Source organism: Stegodyphus dumicola, chromosome 7 (genome assembly GCF_044657685.1).
Source record: "Stegodyphus dumicola isolate Sdum_Otavi_A_Nest chromosome 7, ASM4465768v1".
In the NCBI taxonomy this organism is placed as follows: Eukaryota; Metazoa; Arthropoda; class Arachnida; order Araneae; family Eresidae; genus Stegodyphus; species Stegodyphus dumicola.
In genome coordinates this window covers 186,281,335-186,302,933 of record NC_140774.1, presented here as the reverse complement: position 1 = coordinate 186,302,933, position 21,599 = coordinate 186,281,335, and the positions used below count along the sequence as shown (strand labels likewise).

The window sequence follows — 21,599 nt, the reverse complement described above, 5'->3', positions numbered from 1 at the left end:
GCTCATTTCAGAAAATTGTTCTTAGTTTCAAGTGGTCAAAGAGGAGTTCAAACGTTTATTTTGTTGCGGTAATTTTGCATTTTGTATCAAGATAACGAATTCAGTTTTATCATTCTGAAATTATAAAGTCTTCCTCCCTCCTTCCTTTCTGCGTGCCTTCGTGTTGTAACTGGAAGCCGCTCGCCTCGTATTTGCGAGGTCTAGAGTTGCACATTTGGGCACTGCACATTTTCACGTCTGCAATGGGCACTGCACATTGTCACGTCTCCAGCATGAAAACAGAACCCAATTGACTGTACAAGTGGCGTCTGAACTGGCGGACGATAATTCGTCACCATACAAGATTTGGTGATTAAGTTCTTTCATTCCCAGTCTCTCTTTAAAAAGAAGAAATATATAAGTTATTTATTTCTTCTTTCCGAATGCCTTCGAGGTGAAATTGGAAGACACTTGACGCGTACTTGAGCGGTTTGAAGTTCGAATCCCGGCCAGGGCATTGCACATTTTGAGTTGTATAATATACTTTGTTTAAAAATAAACTGATTAAATCTTGCTTCTTAGCTAAAAGGTGTCAACTGCTGTTTGGAATCAAAATTATTATTTGTAACACTTTTCATATTTTTATCACTTTAAAAAATGGTTTCTTCAAATAAAATTGATTATATCTTTCCGTAATTCTGAAAACTTTAATAGGGTATTTTAAATTTACTTTAAATACTTCATAATTTACGAGACGAATAAAAACTTATAATGTTAAACAATTCTCTTTCCTAATTTTTGCTTTTTATCTTGTAGATCAGTTTTCAAATAGGCATATATAAGGTGATTCATAAGTTTCGAAACTTCACATTGCATACCAATTTCGTCAAAAGTATTCACACATGTACACTACGAAAAAAAAAATATGAGACAGTTCTATATCTCCCGTTCTACTGGGCTGATTGACAAAATTTTTCATGTATCGAAAGCGCAAATTAGGATATATATTAGATTTATATAAAGCATTGTTCTAATATAGGTATTTTGGCATAAAAGCAGACTTTTTCTGAAACGACATACTATTTCTTTCTCCATATTTCGATTCTACGACTCATATTATGCCTAAGTATTAAATTTTGTAAAATATGGTGCGAAATTTACGGAGGAACTCAAGAATTCATCTTCGCGCATTTTTATCAATTTGCGCCAAAAATAATTTACTTGGCGAACTTCCTAATTTATAACAACTTATTTTCCTTTTACTTTTAAAACTGTAGACGAACAGGAAAAACGTCATCATTCATTCTTTCAAATAATTTTAAGAAAGTGAAGAAACACATTTGGCATTATTGTCCCGTATAACAAAAATCCCAAATTTCAAAACGTGCCAATCTGTAAATTCAGGTATACCTTCGAAAATTTTGAATGAAACCTCTAAATTGTTGCAGGTATGCCTATAAATACATCTATTTTAATATGATGTTAAAAATTTTATAGGTTATAGTAATTTTTTTTCGAAAAATTTATAAAACATATTTAGAAATACAAATTTAAAAAATAAATTATAACAAATTTGCGAATTATATTTGGATTAAGCCTAAATTTCGAATTCTCGAAGAAGGAATCACGTACGTTTTATATGAAAAAAGATATATTAATAAATATATATCAAATTCAATTAACATTGGGGAGCTAAAATTTTGAGAGCTAATATTTTAACAACTACTCGTATAATTTTTACAAAACTTGGAAGTTGGGCATAATTTGAGTCGTAGAATCGAGATATAGAAAAACTCGGCATGTCATTTCAGAAAAGGTCCGATTTTATCTCAAAATACCTATATTAAAACAATATAAATATTTTGAGATAAAGATTTATTTGCTATGTATAAATCCAATACATATCCTAAATCACGCTTTCGAGACATGCAAAACTAAAGTTGAATTTCGTCAATCAGCCCAGTAGAACGGAAGATATAGAACTGTAATAAAGAATCTACAAGCCTTGTTTACATTCTATGGAGCCTCCGAGCCTTATATACAGGATGATTTTTAATTACTTTTACAGATTAAGAAAGGTGATAGTACTCATCAGTACTCATCCAGATGAGCAATAATTACCATAGAACATAGGATGACATTCCACTCTAAGAGCCAGAAAAGAAGAATATTAGAATTTCAATCTGAACTCACAACAGCGTTGGGGGAGCGAATGGACGAGACCGAATGTTGCACAATCAGTTTAGTGACAAACTCACAGAGAGTGCACAAAACGGATAAAACCGAAAACTTGGCGTTCGAGTTTTAATTCGAACTCAGAATTTGATGTCAAACACTCACATACAGTTCTTTGGTTGGCAAGGTCTCAATCTCGCAAACGATTGCAACAAGTTAATAATTGCAGCAACAATCGCCACGTGTTTAAAATAATAGTGTAAAAGTTATTCATCGGGTTGTAAGTTTGCAGTTTTGCTACTCTTTTTAAAAAATATCGTCAAATTATCAAAACTAAGTCGAAAAGTATTACCAACATATTAGGGGAAAAAACAATTGAAAACAGAATTTCAGATACAGTGCTGATTAAAAATAGAAAATAAATTATTAACAATACATAATATATAAAACATTGCACATAATATACAATAGGTTATTGTTTTTCTCAATTAGACTTCAGTTGAACAATTGAAACTTCAATGTACAATGCGAAACAACTGAAACTTCAATGCACACATCAACTTAATGAAAATAAAAAATCTGATGTGTACACCACATGACTTCCTTGTACGGAATATTAAATTATACGCATTTTTTCTTGCATTTCATTTAAACTTATTAGATTGAATTAAACCTACTTCGCCGACAGCGCATAAACCACAATAGAATAAATGCATTCTTTAAAATTCACTTTGTTTACCATAACGACACTCTGGCGCTAGGTTTACTTAACAGTATTATATTTCGTTCATATTATAATTCAGACTGCACAAAATTTATATCATTTAAAGAATTATCTAATCGTTGCCACATGTTCTATTCAAATACAATAATAAAGCTAGAACTATGTATAAAAGAAATTAAGCAAACAAAACAAAAAAGAAACAGTTTTTTACAGACGATTGAGTATTTCTCATTCAAATAATTCAGTTTTCACTTCGCGACAAGGCAAAAATACATAAAAACTCAAAATATCTGTATTAAAAATTACGAAGTAAATCTTAAACGCTTATTTCCTCGAAAAAATTCCAGAAAGGATTAAGCATGATTTAAATAATAAATGAAGGCGTAATCTTTGCTGTTGCGAAGCTAAGTTTCTCTAGTTTGGCAAGAAATCCGCTATCCTGCTGTTTCAAATGTAAACAAGAGCAATGGCCGCAATCAAATTAGGCTTAGCGGCACTTAAACAATTTTAAAATTGTTGATAATTCTAAAAATATTGCATACAGATTTACTAAAGGCATAAAAACCTTAACTGGAAGATAAGAACAACATAATTCAATCATTTTTAAAGCAACAAATGTACAATTTACAAACATATAACAGTAAAGAAACTGAGATCACTGAGCCGGGTATAAATATACGAGTATTTATATACGTTTGATGCGGCCGATTGCAACTAAAATACGAGGTGCACATCTACATGTTATAGCAGTCCTATATACAAAATTTCAACGTTCTGAGGCTACTCGTTTTTGAGTTATGCGAGATACGTACGTACGTACATACGTTCGTACAGACGCCATGAAAAATTCTCTTCAGAATTCATTTTAAAGCAGTTTTATAATTTTTTTGGAGAAAAAAGAGTGTTTTTTTCTCTCTTTACATACAGATATCACAGAAATACATCGTTAAATTGCATTTGAAAGAGGTCAAAATGGATTATTTTCGTTGAAAAATGCTGCCTGAAACTTTTCGCGATTACAATACTTCCTTTTTACTTCGTACAAGGAAGTAAAAATCTGATGTGTACACCACGTGACTTCCTTGCACGGAATATTAAATCATACGCATTTTTTCTTGCATTTCATTTAAACTTATTGGACTGAATTAAATCTACTTCTTCGATAGCACATAAACTACAATAGAATAAATGCACTCTTTAAAATTCACTATACTTGTTTACCATAGTAACACTCTGGCGCTAAGTTCACTTAATAGCGTTATATTTCGTTTATATTATAATTCAGAATGCATATAAATTTGCATCATTTGAAGAATTATCTAATCGTTGCCACATGTTCTATTAAAATACTATAATAAATCTAAAACGATGTATAAAAGAAATTAAGCAAACAAAACAAAAAAGGAACAGTTATTCACAGACGATTCAGTATTTCTCATTCAATTAATTCAGTTCTCACTTCGCGACAAGGCAAAAATATATAAAAACTCAAAATATCTATATTAAAAAATTACCAAGTAAATCTTAAACTTTTATTTCCTCCAATAAATTGCAAAATGAATTAAACATGATTTAATTCGTAATAATAAAATAAAGCGTTATCTTTGTTGTTCCAAAGCTTAGTTTCTCTAGCTTGGCAACAAATCCGCTATTTTGTCAAGTTTGAAATATAAACAAGCAAGTCCGCTATCGCAAAATTAATTACGCTTAGCTGCACTTAAACAACTTTTAAATTGTTGATAACTCCACAAATATTGCATGCAGATTTACCAGAGGCATAAAAACCTTAACCGGAAGATAAGAATAACATAATTCAATCATTTTTAAAGGGGAAAATGCACAATTTACAAACATATAAAAATTAAGAAAATGAGATTACTGAGTCGAGTAACATAGGTAACATAGTGGATATATATGTAATGATATTTTTAAATCAATTGATTAAATTAAATTCTAATAATATTGCTTAATAATGTGTTGGCGATTCTCTACCTAAATTGCATCCCTGTTCCTAAATTTTGGCGAAATTCTTTCTTTAGTATAAAATATATTAACTTGTTGGCGCCCGCCAAATCGCCAAACTCATAAATCTGTCATATTACATAAAGTCCTTTAGAACACTCCTGATGAGAAGATAGCGTCACCTCGTGATTTCAATTAATATCGCTGATTGCATGAGCCTCATGACGCACACATATGTATAAATAAGGCTTCTGCTCAAGGTACGATAAGAAACGCTTGTGAGATGGATGCTAAAATAAACCTACCACTTTATATTCCAAAATTTGTCTCATTCCTGTTGCCCCGGCTGCATAAAACAAATAATGTATGAGAAATTACATTTCATATATATATATAAACTTTTTGTTGCGGTCGATTGCAACCAAAATACAAGGTGCACATCTACATGTTATAGCAGTCCTATATACAAAATTTCAACGTTCTGAGGTTACTCGTTTTTGAGTTATACGAGATACGTACGTTTAGACGCCCCTAAAAATTCTCTTTATAATTCATTTTAAATCAGTTTTATAATTTTTTTGGTGTAAAAGAGTCTTTTATTCTGTCCTTACGCACTGATGTCACGCAAAGGCATCGTTAAATTGCATTCGATAGCGGTCAAAATGGATATTTTCTTTGAAATATGATGCCCGAAAATTTTCGCGATTACAGTGCTTCCTTTTTTACTTTTTACAAGGAAGTAAAAAGGGATTCTGTTTTCACCACTTATAACTAAGCCGCTTTAAAAATAACAAACAGTAATCGGAAACACAAAACAAGTAAACAAGAGACAAATGTCTCGCAATTCCATTAAATCCAATTTCCGAAAAAATTACCGAAAAAAACCGACAAAAAATTTCCAAATTTAAAATGCACTTGATGCTTCACTTTCGGAAATAGTAATAAATGAGACTTACGTTCAGTCCATTCCTTTGGTTCCAAGTGGTAGAAAAAACTCTTAATTCAAATTTTCATTTTATTCTGCAAAAAGTACCAACATTAGAGATACTAATTAGTCATTATAATGTTCTTCGAGCCAAAGAATTCTTTGCTTTATTTTGAGCAGTTAAGGTTATAAATTTTAAATCATTCATTCAACATTTCAATTGTTTGGTAAATAATAACAATGCTCTTTCGAGTATTAATTCGCTGTATTAAACGGTAACAATAACACACAACACACAGAAAAGTACATTTAAATAAGTATAATTCTCATGTAATAACATTATAAACCTAGTATTTCAACTCATAAAATATAACTTAAAGTTCTTTCAAATATGAAGCTATATATTTCAAGCAATAACCATATAAAACATTCCATGTTGAATAAGTTAAAGCATAACTGTCACCTAATTATAGAAGGAAGCGTAGCTAATTATTACGTCATAAAAAGGCGTGTCCGAGTTTGAAACAAGTACACAACGTCTTGATTTGTCCCTAGGATTTAGCCTATTTATTATTCAAATGTATTGTTTTTAAAAAGGTAGCATAGGGTATGTATAGAACAGAGGGTTAGTACAAGTTGTGTCTGTGCGGCCCCACTTTAAAAGAGTAACTATGTAAGGATTATGTTAATTTTATTAACAGTTAAATTTTAAGTTAAAGTTCCTTTCCTGTCAAATTCTTAACTTCAACTTACTACTTCCGGCCAGAACGTAGTTTTGGAATTTGCTGAATATTTAATGAGAAGGAGCGGTATTTAAACCACGAAGTTACTTACCGAGACAGAGAGAGAAACAGAGTTTCTGAATTACGAGCGTCTGCCTTTTTGGCCGCTCTCTCTCTCAAAGCTGTTATATGCTCGGCCGTACTCAGGCCCTTGCTAAGCTTCGTAGTAAAATAGGTTAAGGGGCCAACTCTCATTGTGCCTTGATAGCTTTGGCTATACAGTAAGACCCCGCTTAACGCGGGGGATACGTTCCATCAAAGTAGAGCGTAATGCGAAACAGCGCTAAACGAGGCTATCTTTACATGTAAATATTGGGGTTAGGGGAAGATGGCTAGGAAATTGGTTAGGTATTAAATTTAAAAAGTATGTTTTTTTTTTAATAAAAATAAAACCAAACATTTATTTCTTAAAGCCCAAATTAATACCACATTATTATTTCTTGCAAAAATAAAAACAAAATATAAATAACAAAACGAATATTTTTTAAAAAAACAAATAAAATTCTCAGTCATATTTAGTTAGCCTTCCGCGTTTTCAGTGTTCTGCCTTTTTGTGACAAAAGCATCTAATGTTGTTTGCCTTTTTCTTTTGCGTTGTTCTCTTAAAAGTTCTTCATAAACGGATAGAGCATCTCTAACACGCCTTACTTTTGAGCTCCTGTCAAAATTCGGAACATTTTCAATGAATTCATCCATTATTTCAGTTATGGTAGACAAACTCCTTGTGTAATACTATGTGGTGCACAAGGATTTAAAATTTTCAATTAAAATAAATAAATAAATAAATAAATAAATAAAAAATTTAAAAAAACCTCCTTTTTACAAACGGCATCGAAAGTTCTTTTTGCTCTTCTTCTGAATCACTGCTGTCAACATTTTTGTTTTCTTCTTGTTCAGTTAATTCCTTGAGCTCATCATTAGAAAGACTAGCCGCTGCTTCTTGAATTATTTCTTCGACATCTTCCACATTTACCCCTTCAAAACATGTCTGTACAATACCGCACCAAACAAGAAATACAAGTACACTCTTTCGGATATGTATTTGAAACCTATCGCTGCATAATATTTCGGGGAATCCCCGTATGCTGCGAGCGATTTCGTGGAATCCCCGGGTTGAAATAAAAGAGCGCTAAACCGAAACAGCATTAAGCGGAGTCTTACTGTACTTAGTTAGTTAATCTTAATTTTAGTTTAATTCTTAGTCTTTTAAGTTCAAGTCCAAAGTGCGGACTTTATTTGTTCACTCCCAGGCGGAGTTTTGTGAAATCTTATCGAAATAATAAAGGGTTATTTACCCTTCTCTCTTGTTGTTTCCTGTCTTCGAACTCTAGCGATTATTCGTTGAGGAACCTTACAACTATTAGGGAGGGGGCGGAGAGCGAATGAGAATGTTGGTGCAGAGAGAAAGATAGTGAAACAAAAGGGAGTTAATAAAGTAGAATATGTTAAGTTTTTATGTCATGAGGGGTTTTCATTTTAATAAATAAAAAAAAAAAGAGAATATGATGGGAGAGCTAACTCGCAACTCATTGTGAATGATGAACATACAGTCAGTGAAAAAGTATTCATGACTTTTTATATTTGAAAAAATAATTTAGAATTTTAAAGAATTTTTTATTTAAATATTATGATTCATTTTAAATGAATGAAATTTTCACTTAACCCAATAAACACAGACATATAATAAAACAATAAATTAATTTTGCACATAATAAGTCAATGGGGAAAATATCTATTTATATAATATGCAAATATTAAAACAAAGAAATGCATTAGAATACTTAGGGCTATATCCATTTGCATTAATAAAGTTTTGAAAACGTTTAAGCATTGAATTTACCAAATTCAAATATACTTCTTTTTTAATTTCGTTCTGTTTTTATACTAACCCTTTGTTGCATACAAATAAATCTAGATAAGTTAAACAAAAATGTTTGTATTTTTCCTACTTAAAACAACCTTACTAGTAATAAAAAAATTAATTTTATTCAAATTTCGTTTTAAATAATTGCTACAGATTGTTCACTACAGTGGACAGCATGCATATACGTACATGCATACAAATGTCTTCCCAACGACTTACGGTCATTGCATTTGAAATCCTTTCCTGCCTTGTTTGCAGTGATCATTACCATCTTCTAAATGGTTAAATCTGCAACTGACATGTACATACAGATCCCCCAAAATACCTTCATTTCGTCGATTGTGATTGAATTCATTTTGCTGCGATTTTGTAACCTGTACCTGTTGGATTCAAATGTTCTAGAAATTCCTTGCCAAACATAAGCATTTCCAGTGGTGCTTTGGCTTGATAAGCAGTACATTTGGGTTTCAATTCACTCTTTTCGGTAGATCTTTATCTACCCACTCCACAATTTTCTCAAACTGACATTTAAAATAAAATGTCTAAAATGACTAATTATGAATAAAAAATGGCAGTATAAGAGAATGTAAGCAATATTATATAATGTTTACTGTGAGAAATTGTACTAACTTGGAAACAGAAGTAGCAGCCATTTTTCAAATAGCAATGCTTTACTTAGTGATGCTATGCAGCCATCTATGATCGACAGTTGAAAGTTCTAATAATATAGAATGAATAAACATAGGAGTGGAATTTATGATGCAACAAAGGGCTAAATGATGCTTTTGACACTGAATAATTTAAAGTTTCTTTTTCGTTTATATCTAAATATGCTCGATTGGATAAAGTTTGGGGATCGAACTGGAGTTTAAAATTATATAGTGTATTGTACAGCAGTAACTCCTTCACAGTTCGAACTTTGTGTTAGGGATCGTTATCTTGGCTGAAAGTAAAATTTCAGAGACTTTTGTCAAATATCAGTTACTTTAGAAAGCACTTCTTTTCTGTTAGCATCCCGAAGTTCTGGCGCAATCGGAGAAGGATTTAATTTTCTTCAAAATGAATGAGACCCACCAGCGGCAGAACGGTAAAGTCGCTGAACACTAATAGTTTGGTACGAGAATCGAAACCCTCCGAAAGGGCTGGCTACATCGGCGTTTTCGTAATTTTCCCCACGTGTAACGTGTATACCAACCAGTTTCCCTTAGAAAGTCTTCCACGAAGGCAGTCTGCCTTTCTTTAGGCAGATTGCCCTCGGGTATTTTTCGATAATCAAATAAACCAAAACCAATCATTAATTTTTGTTGTTCAGTTCGATGGTTTCCCACAATGATTCTTATTTTCTTTGCAGTTCCATTTGCTTTCAAACGTCTCTGCAAAATACCACCGCCTATTTCCCCTTGGTATTTGCCCTTTTTGAGCAATTTGTTTAATGATATTTTTGATATTAACTGGCATTTCACTTGTTTTTATGCTTATTTCATAAATATTAACAAACCACCAACAGAATTAAGCTGAGAATTGTATAATTAGCTTTTTTATTGTAACAAAAAAATTTGCATGCGAGATTATTGAAACTTCTTATTGTATGATTATTTCCCCTTTACCATATGAAGTATTTTTGATATTTTAACACATATTGCAAAATTAATTTTTATATTTATACAAAATATCTTTATTTTTAAGCATATGAATTTTCAAGTTATTTTGAAACACATATTCTAAGCAAGCTATTTACTAATCAGCATTATGTCAACCAAGCTTAAAAATTTACTCAATGGTGTATGGATCCCTTTCCCCCCCCTCACTGCATGATATGAATTTTTATCTGCATTTATTTTCTGTTAATCGAAGTGATTTTATTGTAATAATTGTTTCTTGAAGATTTCTCTTGTGTCTCATGTTTATTTACTAGTTTTGATTTAATGATTGATTATTACCCTTTAAAGGCTATTTTAGTTATTGAAACCCGATTTTTTTTGCGATTTACTAGTTATTTTATTTCGTTGGTATTCATGTGATGCTTTATATGTCAATTGTATTTTTCTTGTGAATAAAAACGTTGTTGATATCCTTACCTATGCGTAAGACTACTGAAGTCCATTCGCTTTTCACGGAAACAATATTTTATTTAAATTTCCTCTTTAGCATTTTGTCATAATAAACTGGCATTTTTCATTTAATCGTCTGCTACTCTTTTGTTTTGACTGGAATACAGAATAAGGGATTTATTTTGGTAATGGCTTCTAATATTGATCGATGGCTTGAAGGTTACGTAATGCATTTTTCGAGGAAAAATATTCATAGCAATAAAGCGGTGTAATAATCGGCGTTATTCTATTACTTTTCTTGGAAAAGAAAAATACTTATCTTTCCGGGCTCTGCGGTAAATATGAAAGGCTGAAACTTTCTAGCAGACAGTAAAAACGAAAGGATGAAGGCATAAACCGTATCCTAAAACTATTCGAACCTGGGGGAGGGTAGATATTAAGAGAAACCTCTGATGAAAGAAAGTCCACCAACTCGTAGATCCACTGCAAAAGAACTTGGAATGTATTTTGGCACTGTATGTAAAATTATTCAGCCGCCCAGACGGTGCAGTGATTATGAAAGCCGACTGCTATACCGGTAGAGCCCGGATTCGAATCCCGGAGAAGGCATGGTAGTAACTGTCCATCCCCCTTCATGGGGTGCAACGGTGGCCGCCTGTTATGTGCCTCCACAATAAAATGGCCACCACTTCTGACCTTTGGAGTACTCGGTGTCGAACAGGCAAGTGCCCGCCATTAGATTAAAAAAAGTAAAATCATTCCTAAAGATTTGAAGTAAAAAAAAGATGTCTCCTAACCTAAAATTCGTCTGCTTATCCTAAAGCATATTTCAAAAAGAAAACCAAATTGTAGAAAATTATATGAAAATCCCCCTTCCAATTAGCACAGCACGACGTTGCAAACTGGTTGCGGCTCATGTTGCAAAAACGTTGTAATATGTCGTCTTAAAGACGCCCAGATGTCCGCGAAACTCCACCGTTTTGCAACCGTTGCAAAGACGTCTTTATTACGTCTTTGCAGATGAGGTTTATGCATCACGACGTCTTAAACACGCCTAAATGTTCTCAGAATTCGAATTTTTTTCCAACAGTTGTGAAAACGTCGTTATTATGTCTTTGTGTTACGTACTGATTTATGCAGATAAATAAGCTTAATAATTAATGTATTTTTCTTCCTTTTTTAAAATTTTGTATTTCTCTAAAGTTTAAATATTTTATCATTTCCAGAAAACCAGAAGATAATACAATTTTTTCTCTTTAGAATAAGTATGCATAATTAATAATAGCCTTAATTATTTTCAGTACTTTAAACTATATTTTTTAAATAACTTCCGAGTCTAAGTTTCGATTATTTAATATTTCATCATTTCTTTTCTTAATCCTTTGGTATGTAAGTGAGAGTAATTATGAAACTGGTTATTATAAATATATAAAAATAATAGTAGTAAGTAAATAAAACTCAATCAGACATAAATAAAAGTAAAGCTATACATGTGGGGTTAAAAAAAGAGCGTTTTTGATTATAACAGCATTATCACATTCTTTTGTTAAATCTCAGAGATAGCTTTGCAAAATAGCCATATCATTTCAAAGATATTAAATTATTACTATAAAAGCTTCTTTACCACATATTAGGAACATAAGTAAACTTTTTTTTCTTTTAATTTCAAAAATAACGATATCAATCAAAATAGATAAAGTAATAAAACTTTAACAATACAACATAAAATGGCTAATTATGCACCAAAAATATGGTTAGTGTTTGTTTAATTGTAGCAATTCATTAAATTTATAAACTCTAACTGAAAACGGGGCCCACGAGCGGCCGAGCGGTAAAGTCGCTGAACACTGGTAGTTCGGTCCGAGGTTCGAATCCCGCGAATGGGCTGGCTGCATGGATGTTTTCGTGGTTTCCCCTATGTGTAACTTGTATACGAGCCAGTTTCCCTTAGAAAGTCCTCCACGAAGGCATCCCTCTCCTTAGGCAGATAGACCTCGAGGCTTTGCCGTAATTTAATAACATAACATAATCTAACCAAACTGAAAACGTTCCTTTTGAAAAGTGTAATAATAATCGAAGACTATGTAACTGTAAACCCTTAACAATGTAGCACTAGATGCTCAATTATTTACAACTAACACGTTAAGTTTATCCATTATAAAAATTTATTTATGCTGGTTGAACAATTGTGTAAATGCACAAAGTTAGAGCAATGTTTTAAAGAATAAAATTTATCAATGAAACTTTTGACAACAAATTATTTAATAGAGCATTTCATTGTGAAATATTTAAGTTTCAGAAAATTAAAATAAGAATGTTTCCTATTTTAATTTCAGTCACCTGAAATGTTCATGACAGTATTAATTTAATATTTTTGTATTTTAATTTCACTTGCTTATTTAACTAAATTCAACAATTAGTAATTATGGCAAAAGCATTTTATTTTTATTTACATTTTGATAACTTAATTATAGAACTTTAAATACATATAATTTACCAATACCATTGCTTAGTAAAAAAAAAAATTTTAACTTGATTTTCTTTTTATCTAATTAATTCGGCAAGTAATTTTTCTTCTTAATCTATATTAAAAATTATTATAACATTTAGTATTACTATAACTTCAGGAAAAAAGACTATTCTATAGCCATTAGAAGTTCGTTGACGGCATTTCGCTTCCAACATTAATCACTCATCATTAGCAAGATATCACAATCAGCATAAAGCTTACAGAGTAAAGAAAACAACTTAAGTTATCATAATAACATTTCAAGTAAAAAAAACTATTTGAAAAAATAATTTTTTTTAGTTGCAAAAGATACTGACCTCTGCTAACACGCAAGGGCAATAAACTGGATCTTACAAAACATCGCGCTGGTTTTATGAATAATGCACACAGTTAGCAAACTTAACTCATCATAATTTTGCTAAATGCAAGTGGCATTAGGAGAATAAATATTATTTAAAATTAAAGCCATATCTATCGCTGTTGTTTAATTTACCTGTAACTGTACCTAGGGATGACAGCTCCTATAAACATGTCTCTCTACTTTGTCTGAGCCCACCAGCGGCCGAGGGGTAAAGACGCTGAACACTGGTAGTTCGGTTCGACGTTCGAATTCCGCGAACGGGCTGGCTGTATGGGCTTTTTCGTGGTTTTCCCCATGTGTAACGTGTATACGAGCCAGTTTTCCTTAGAAAGTCCTCCATGGAAGCATCCCTTCCTTTAGGCAGATAGCCCTCATGTGCTTTGCCATAATTGAATAATCCAATCCAATCCCTATTTTGTCTGACGATCTGTCATGGCCAACTACAGGAACGACCACGGAAGCTCTGGCGTGACTTCACAACCTTCGTCTGAGCTCGACGCTTTCAACCCGATGATCGAACTTCCATCGTCGCGAAACATAATAAAATATGTTTTCTTACATCACACTTGAACTGTCTTATTTACCTAGTATGCATGCAGTTATTTTATCTTGGCAATCATATTATTTATGCTTAATTTAGAAAATTGATACTATTCTGTTTCGAGGGCCGTAAAAAATCGCCAAATTCACGTTGATGCCAATGCTGCCAAAAAGAATTGCGGCAACACTAATAATTGCGGCAAGATAGGAAGTATAATAGTAAATAACTATCTAAAATTGATGTTTTAATTTAGATGAAAGGTTAATTTCATATAATACTTTTTTATTATTATAATTTATATGAAAAAGGCTAAACATGACGGAATGGAAGCATAAGAGTAAATAACTGTTTCAGATCATCATTATAATTTATATAAAAATTGCTAAACATAACTGAATGGATGCCTGCATCGCTATTTCGCTACCGACTTATCGCTAAAGCGTAATTTCATCTCGTTGGTTGTTCAAACGTAATTTTCTATAATGAATGATGCCTTTTCTTTGAAAATATTCTCGGTAAAGTGCAGAATCGCTCACTTATTTGTTTGCCGCTTTTTACAAGGGTAAAAACAATTGGATTTTTGTCAATTTTCTTTTACTTTTTAAGTGAAAATGGGTCGATGTGTACATAGATAAAGTCAAGGGTGTGCGCGGTGCTATTTTTGTCAAATTCTAGGATTTTTTTTAAGTGAAAATAGGTCGATGTGCACATGGATACCGAGTATGTGCAATTCTTAAAAACGCGTCAAGCAGTGGGTGATTCTGCAATTTACCCAAAATTCTATTGCCGACTTTTCGTCATGGGCAATTCCCAAATTGTTAAATCCATAGGATATCAAAAAAAGATTTAAAAATTAAACTAGTATTTCAATGGCGTCTTAAGAAATATAGAACTATATAAACTTACGCAATCTGAAATCAACGCGTTTGTTAGATTTGGCGCGCTGTTAAATGAACGCGTTTGCTAGATTTGGCGCTTTTGCGCATACATTTTCGCTGCAATTTTCTTACGGCCCTCAAAACAGAATAGTGCGAGAAAATTTTTTAAAAAAATTATAATTTAGATCGCAAAAAATAATTGATCAACTAGTGTCAATACATGTTTATCGACTTTTATGTTTCTCTTACATACTGTATTTAATTAAATATCATGCACTCCTTCATGTATGCTTTCATCGCCTATAAATTTATATTTTCAAAGAATTAAATATTTAAAAATTAATTAAAACATTATTCGGAAAAAGATGTTCTTAAATGAGCTTTGCATAACACGCACAGAAATATTCCTTTCATAGAGTTAAAAAATTTCATAAATTAACAAAACACAAATCAAAAGCATAAATTTTTATTTTCATCAAAAGATCAATTATCTTGCAGAAGAATTTCATAATAGTATTGTAAGAGTTTAAAAATTAGGAAATATAAGAACTAATAATAGAAGGATATAAAGGCAAGTGTATAATAAATTACAGAACGGAAACAAAAAAATTATATTGCAGCTTCAGATGCATGGATTTTATAATAAAATTTGAACGCAATGAGTGATGGTGTAGCACCAGGCTGCCTGGGTCGTAGACCCTACCTCTAATAGAAAATGGGCTACTTCGAATTACAAAAACAGAAATATATAAATATGTACAAATTACTAGACTTAACCTTTTTTAATTATAGTTAATGAAAATAGTAAATAAGATTAAGGTAATTATTTATAACAATTAGAGCATACAAGAATCATTAAAAAATGAAAATGCGATCCGGAAAGAACTGAAGAAGCCCATTGAGCCAGTGCGAGCAGCTATGCCAAACAAGTACAAGGTAAATGCGAGACCTAGTGTGTAACAGGGTTCGTACGGTCCCTTCAAAGTCCTTAGATTTTTTGGAATCAATTTTTGGTCCTTAAAAGTCCTTAATTTTGACCAAAATCAGCAGAAGGTTCTTAATTTTAACCATCTGAAATTACTGTTTGTTATTACGACTGCCATTTTTAGTGTGAATTAGCATTTTAGAGGAAAATATTTTGGCGATAAATTGACATACATGGTTATCTTTCAAATGGGTTATAATTTGTTTCTAATATAAATGATGGGATACTCGACTTTCTAAGCAAGAAGTGAAACATAAACATTTCGAAATACATTTTTTCTAATAAAAAGCTCTTGAACAACTTTTCGCTTTTGAGGTTGTGAGTTGTTTTATTAAATAGTTCTAAGTTTGGCGACTTATCAACATTTTGGCGATTTTAAAATCAGTTTCTATAGGAAATTTTTAATTCGGAGATCTCAGAATTTTTTGACGAGTTCTTTTAAAACATCGTAACATTGATAAATTTCATTAAAATAATGGTAATATATTGAAATTATATTTAAAAAATAAAATTAAAATAAAGCATTTTTATTTTTCGCTGTCATATTATAAAGTTTCATTTTGGCAACTTATTATACAATATTTTGAATCTGAAAACTAAGCAAGATATAATGCTATAAAGCACGATTTACGAAACACCTCTTAACAAAAGCAAAATTAGCTATGTAATTAGTTAAAAATGTCTTCTTTTTAATTTTTTCATAGTAAAACTTTTTCCCATGTAATTGTCTCAGGATATTCAAAATTCTCAGAATATGCATCAGTTTTCTCTATAAAATTAATTTTACACTTTTTCTCTCCTTTTTTTTGTTCCAAAATATTTCTGGCTTTTTGCTGTTACAAATTGGTAGGGATAATTTTTCTTTAGGATTTTAGACATTGCAGCTTGGAAAGTTTAGAAGTATTTGAAGGCAAGATTTATAAACCCACGATTCTAGAAGATTAGAGAAATATGTGAAAGAATAAAAAATATCTCCGTGGTATCAATACGTAATGGATGTATTTTACAGAAAGTTTGAGATGAATTTCTTACTTTTTGGAGAACGTCTGAAAGAACAATGAAAACATAATATTTGAATGTTTTACTTCTGATACTAGAATCTTTTTCTTAACATGTTTATCTTCCCTTTATTTTCTCTATTTTTACTAGACACAAGCATAGAAATTATCAAAAATGCTTCTAATCTTATTACATGGGCAGGCATTATGGAAAGGGTTTAAAATTTATAATTTAAAAGATTCACCTAATAAGTCTTAATGCATAATACACAGAGCTGGCACTAAGCATTTTCCCACCTGATGTAATCTCTATGAATCCTAAATTCTGCTGCCTAGTACTTTTCTAAATTCTGCTTCTAATGCCTAAAAGTTTTGCCATTTCTAGATTCTAAAAGTTTTGTCATTTCTAGATTTTGTTGTTCGGTGTGTTACTAAATTCTAAAAATTCTGCCACACCAGCTCTGTAACCGGCCTTTAACATATATATTTAATATTTCTTTTGAATGTTCATATTACTAAAAAAATAAAATTAGCCACTTTTTCTATACATTCTAAATGCATTTAGTGTTTTTTAGAATAACAGAGATCTTTAATTAAATCCAAAAATTCTAAAACGAAAAGAAAACATGTTGAAGAAAGAAACTAAATACATAAAGAAAATTGGGTACTTTTCCATTTTGCCGGCGCAAGCACCACTCACCCGAAGGCGACAATATAGAAAAGGCAAAGTTAAGGGTTAAATTCATCCATTCTAATGAGATTGCACTAGCGAAGTAAAGCACTGCGGTGTTACATAATTTCGGAGTAAGCTATTCGTACGAATTGAAATAATTCTTCAATTTAAACTTGTATTCCAAATTAAGATATAACTTGAAATGAAGGTAGATAATTACTGAGAGAATTAGATTTTTTGTAGTGGAGTTTACGTGAGATGAGATCCCTTAGAGTCACGTGATAAGAAACTGCTAATCAGGGCGTTGTACCATGAAAGCGTAGAAAATTCTTAAATTAATGTCTTTTTACAAAATTTTAAACCATATTAAAATGTTCATACCTTCAAAATAAAAATATCTTAGAACTAACATGTGTTAAGCGTATGTGTGTTGTCGCCAATAAAGTCTGCATGGCGAGATTTGCGCCGGCGAAACGGAAAAGTACCGAAAATTATTCTTCAAAGATATGTGCAGTTATTATTATGTAAATTATCCAATTGTTCAATGATTTCATTAATTGATTTCAGCCTTTACTATAATTTCCCATTTCTGTTTCCTCATATGATAGAGTTACTAAGCAGATTAAATTTTAATTAAATTGTATAATCTTTGACCGTTAGTCCACATTTTTAGTTTAAATTAGACTTTTGCCGAAGTAATTGTTTAATTACGTCACCGTGAGCTGTAACTGATTTTGCTAGCATGCCTTTATGTCCTAAGTTCTTTTTAAATAAGAGGCTTATTATGACGTCGTAAAAGTTACCACGACCACTTTGCAACCTCTCGGACCAGTTTGCAACGTCTTTGCTACGTCATTAGAGCCTTCCCTTTATCAGTAGCATGCTACTGATAAAGGAAAAGGCACTAATGGACACTAAATAAGGTGTGGATATACAGTGGAACCTCGAGATTCGAGTTTAATTCGTTCCAGCATTGAGCTCATGTAGCGAATTCTCGTATCTAGAAACAAACTTCCCAATTGAAAATAATGGAAATCTAGTTAATCTGTTTCGCACTCCCAAAAATATCAACATAAAAATCCGTTTTTCTAATAAATAACACAGGTAAATAATATAACCGTAGTTGACCTTTAGGATAGTTTCCGACACCGACCTTCTAAATGCAATCCACAGCAGCAACAGCTTCTCGACGTCTTATTAGGAGTTTTGAACAGTGCTTGGAAGTAACGGCCAACTCCTTTGACTAAATCAAGATTCTTAATTTCTTTCTGCTTCTTCAGAATAGTGTAAATCGTCGATGTCGAAAGTCTTCGCCAATTCCGTCACTGTTACACCACGCTTGTTTATCTATGATGTCTTTCGTAATTTCAACGGTCATGGCTTCCTTATTTTTCTTTGCAGCACTATCTGAGGCAATAATCTTCTTGGGAGGCATCGTAAAATAATTATTTTCACGTTAAATGTAATAACAATTGATTCACAAGCCCACAAACACGTAGATCAAAGAACGCCGAGTTGATCTGATGAGGAAATTCCCGAGTGGAGCCGGATCGGGAAATGGCGCCACGCATACCAACAACTTGGCTCAGTGCTGGTATCTCAAGGTTTCACTATACTAAGTGACTGGCTGAAGCATATTGCAGAAAGAAAAACGAATCGTAGAAAGTATATGATAAACACCTACCTGGAAATTTTCAATAACTTCCATGAGATATGGTTATATCCGTTCCGTTTGCCGTTGCCGCCGCATCTAGCTTGCAAAGCTGTAAGCTGTATACCGGCTATCTTCATTTGGCTGCTTCACGTAGCGATACAAGGACAGAAATGCCTGAGTGAGTCCTGGAGACAAGATAAAATACATAAAATGGAAATCTTTCTCATGAACTGGAAGACTATATACACAATATTTACAACCATTTGCTTTTCATTAAATGAGTGATGAGGATGAAGTCAAAATCATGCTATAAACACATAGTCAGCAGAGATTTTGGACAGAGCACAGATGTGAAAGCACAATAAAGCTTTATGTAGGAAAGTTGTGGTTATCGCTGAGCATGAAAGCCGCAAAAGGGCGAAGATGGCGGTCCTTATGAAGAATCTCGTATCTGAAAAGTTCAAATTGGTTCATTATATTACATTCTTGTGCTTCCTGATAGAAGCGTTGGTTTAATCCTAGTATCCGGTGCACACGGGATTTGGCTACTTTTGGCGACTTTATGATGAGCAGTAAAAACCGGACATTGCGATGAGTAGTTAACGGGTCATTCAAAGAAAATATATACTTAAACATAGTATATACTATGTATATAGTAGATATGCTATGTATATACACACATAGTATATAGTGTATAGTATATATATATAGACGTTCTTTGAATCATTTTTGGTGTTGGCGATAATTTTCAAAGTCGCGCCAAGGCTGCACCGTATACTAGGATTTTACCGAAGCGTTCATTGAGTTTTCTGAGAAACGTCGCCAAAGGTTCGATCTTAAGGTCGTCGTGAAAACATTCGTGACGTACGTAGAAGTGGGCATTTGTAATAATGCGAAGATATCTGCTTTGCACCTCTTAAAGCTTCTTAAGTTCCTTATCAGAGATAGTTATATGGTTGTACAGAAATGCCCGCAATAAAAAAACGATTTGCAGAATTTTGTTACAACAGTAAATTGTTACAACGGTAAATTAAAACTCAAAAAAGATCTCAAGCAAAGTTGAATTAATCCACTGTACTATCAGCAGAATATTTTAGAACCATTTTTTGAAGACGAAATTCCAGCCTTATGTGGTTAGATTATCTGAATATGGCAAAGCTAGGAAGGTTATTCGTCTAAGTAGAGGTAGGCTTTCATAGAAGACTAGGCTCGTATTCCAGTGCCACATTCGCCACGCAGCCATCCCGTTCGCCTGGGTTTGAATCCAATGCAAGTCAAATCACCACTATTTACCGGTTTTAATCGTTCAGCCCCTGGTGGGGGTCTAATATGGAAAGGATAACAGCAATGTTGAACTTCGTATGGGGCAAATCTTCTAACCACAGATCTAAGTCAACAACCGCTTATTTTGCAAAAAAAAAAAAAAGGTCTTAATCCTAATATCCGGTGCACAAGGGATTTGGCTACTTTTGGCGACTTTATGATGAGCAGTAAACGGAACATATACAATGAGTAGTTAAACGGGTCCTTTTGGTATTGGCGATAATTTTCAAAATTGCGCCAAGGTGCACCGTATACTAGGATTTTACCAAAAAAAGGAATCAAAAGCAGGAATGAAATAATAATTTAATTATAATTAATAGTTTAATTAATAAATTAATTAAAATCATCTAATGCTTCTCTTATGGACTTCCGCGTTTTCGGTTAGTGAAAACGAGTCTTGGGGGGGGGAAACGTATTTAGAAACACTGAATGGATTTTGGAAAAAAAACCAAGAAGAGTGGGACCAAATTGGCACAGTGGTGTTTTACCTTTCATATGAAATTTGAGCTACAGCTTATAGCCAAGAATCAAGGTTATCAGATAGGAGAAAAATCTCCGTAAGAAATAAAACTTTTGTGCATCAAAATTCATTAGGAAAATTTATTTCTCCAAAATGCGAACAACCTTCTGTATTAGGTTTTATTATTATTATTATTATTATTTATGCTATATTTCTATATCATTCACATTTCTGCTTGAATAAAATGCTATCGCTATCATTGCTTAATTAAGAATTTGAGTTGTTATTAAGAATAAGTTTCATGTAACAAAAAATTTCAAATAAAAACATGGTGATGTATTTTTCGGTACTTACGTGTTATCGCAACCAGGTTGGCGCTATTTGTAAGTTTGAGTAAAAAAGTACATTTATTAATTATATTATTATAAAGTACAGAAAATGTACATTTATTAATTACAGATAATTTTAATGCAGTTTTTTATATTATTTTGTTTTAAAATATAAAATAGCAATTAAACCCTTCCGGTTTCGAATTTGAATAAGTTGCAAAATTATTTTTTGTTGGAAATCGTTTGGCTATTGCTTTTAGCACTGATTGAAAACCATGTACACGTCGACTTATTTTTAGTTAAAAAACACATCCCAGAATTACACAAAAATGGCATTGCGCAGACTCTTCACTATATCCATGTACACTGCTTTTTTCTCATAAATTAAAAAAATTTCACGAAAATACATGACAATTTTCTGAATCT

The 21,599-nt window shown here is 32.2% G+C and overlaps 1 protein-coding gene and 1 long non-coding RNA gene across 4 annotated transcripts in view; one reads left to right on the top strand and one right to left on the bottom strand.

Annotated features, from left to right (window-relative positions):
- The window catches only part of LOC118200065 (uncharacterized), a 418,146-nt gene extending 398,678 nt beyond the window's left edge, over nucleotides 1–19,468 (bottom strand). The window contains exons 1-2 of one of the 2 annotated variants that reach the window (XR_015042275.1): nucleotides 19,092–19,468; nucleotides 5,797–5,860 (exon numbers count right to left, since the gene is read on the bottom strand). This is a non-coding gene — a long non-coding RNA (uncharacterized LOC118200065). The remainder of the gene's footprint in view (nucleotides 1–5,796; nucleotides 5,861–19,091) is intronic. The other variant, XR_015042274.1, reaches the window with a different exon arrangement.
- Nucleotides 1–21,599, top strand: part of LOC118200062 (ABC transporter G family member 20-like) — a 204,062-nt gene that overhangs the window by 72,080 nt on the left and 110,383 nt on the right. The window lies entirely within an intron of this gene.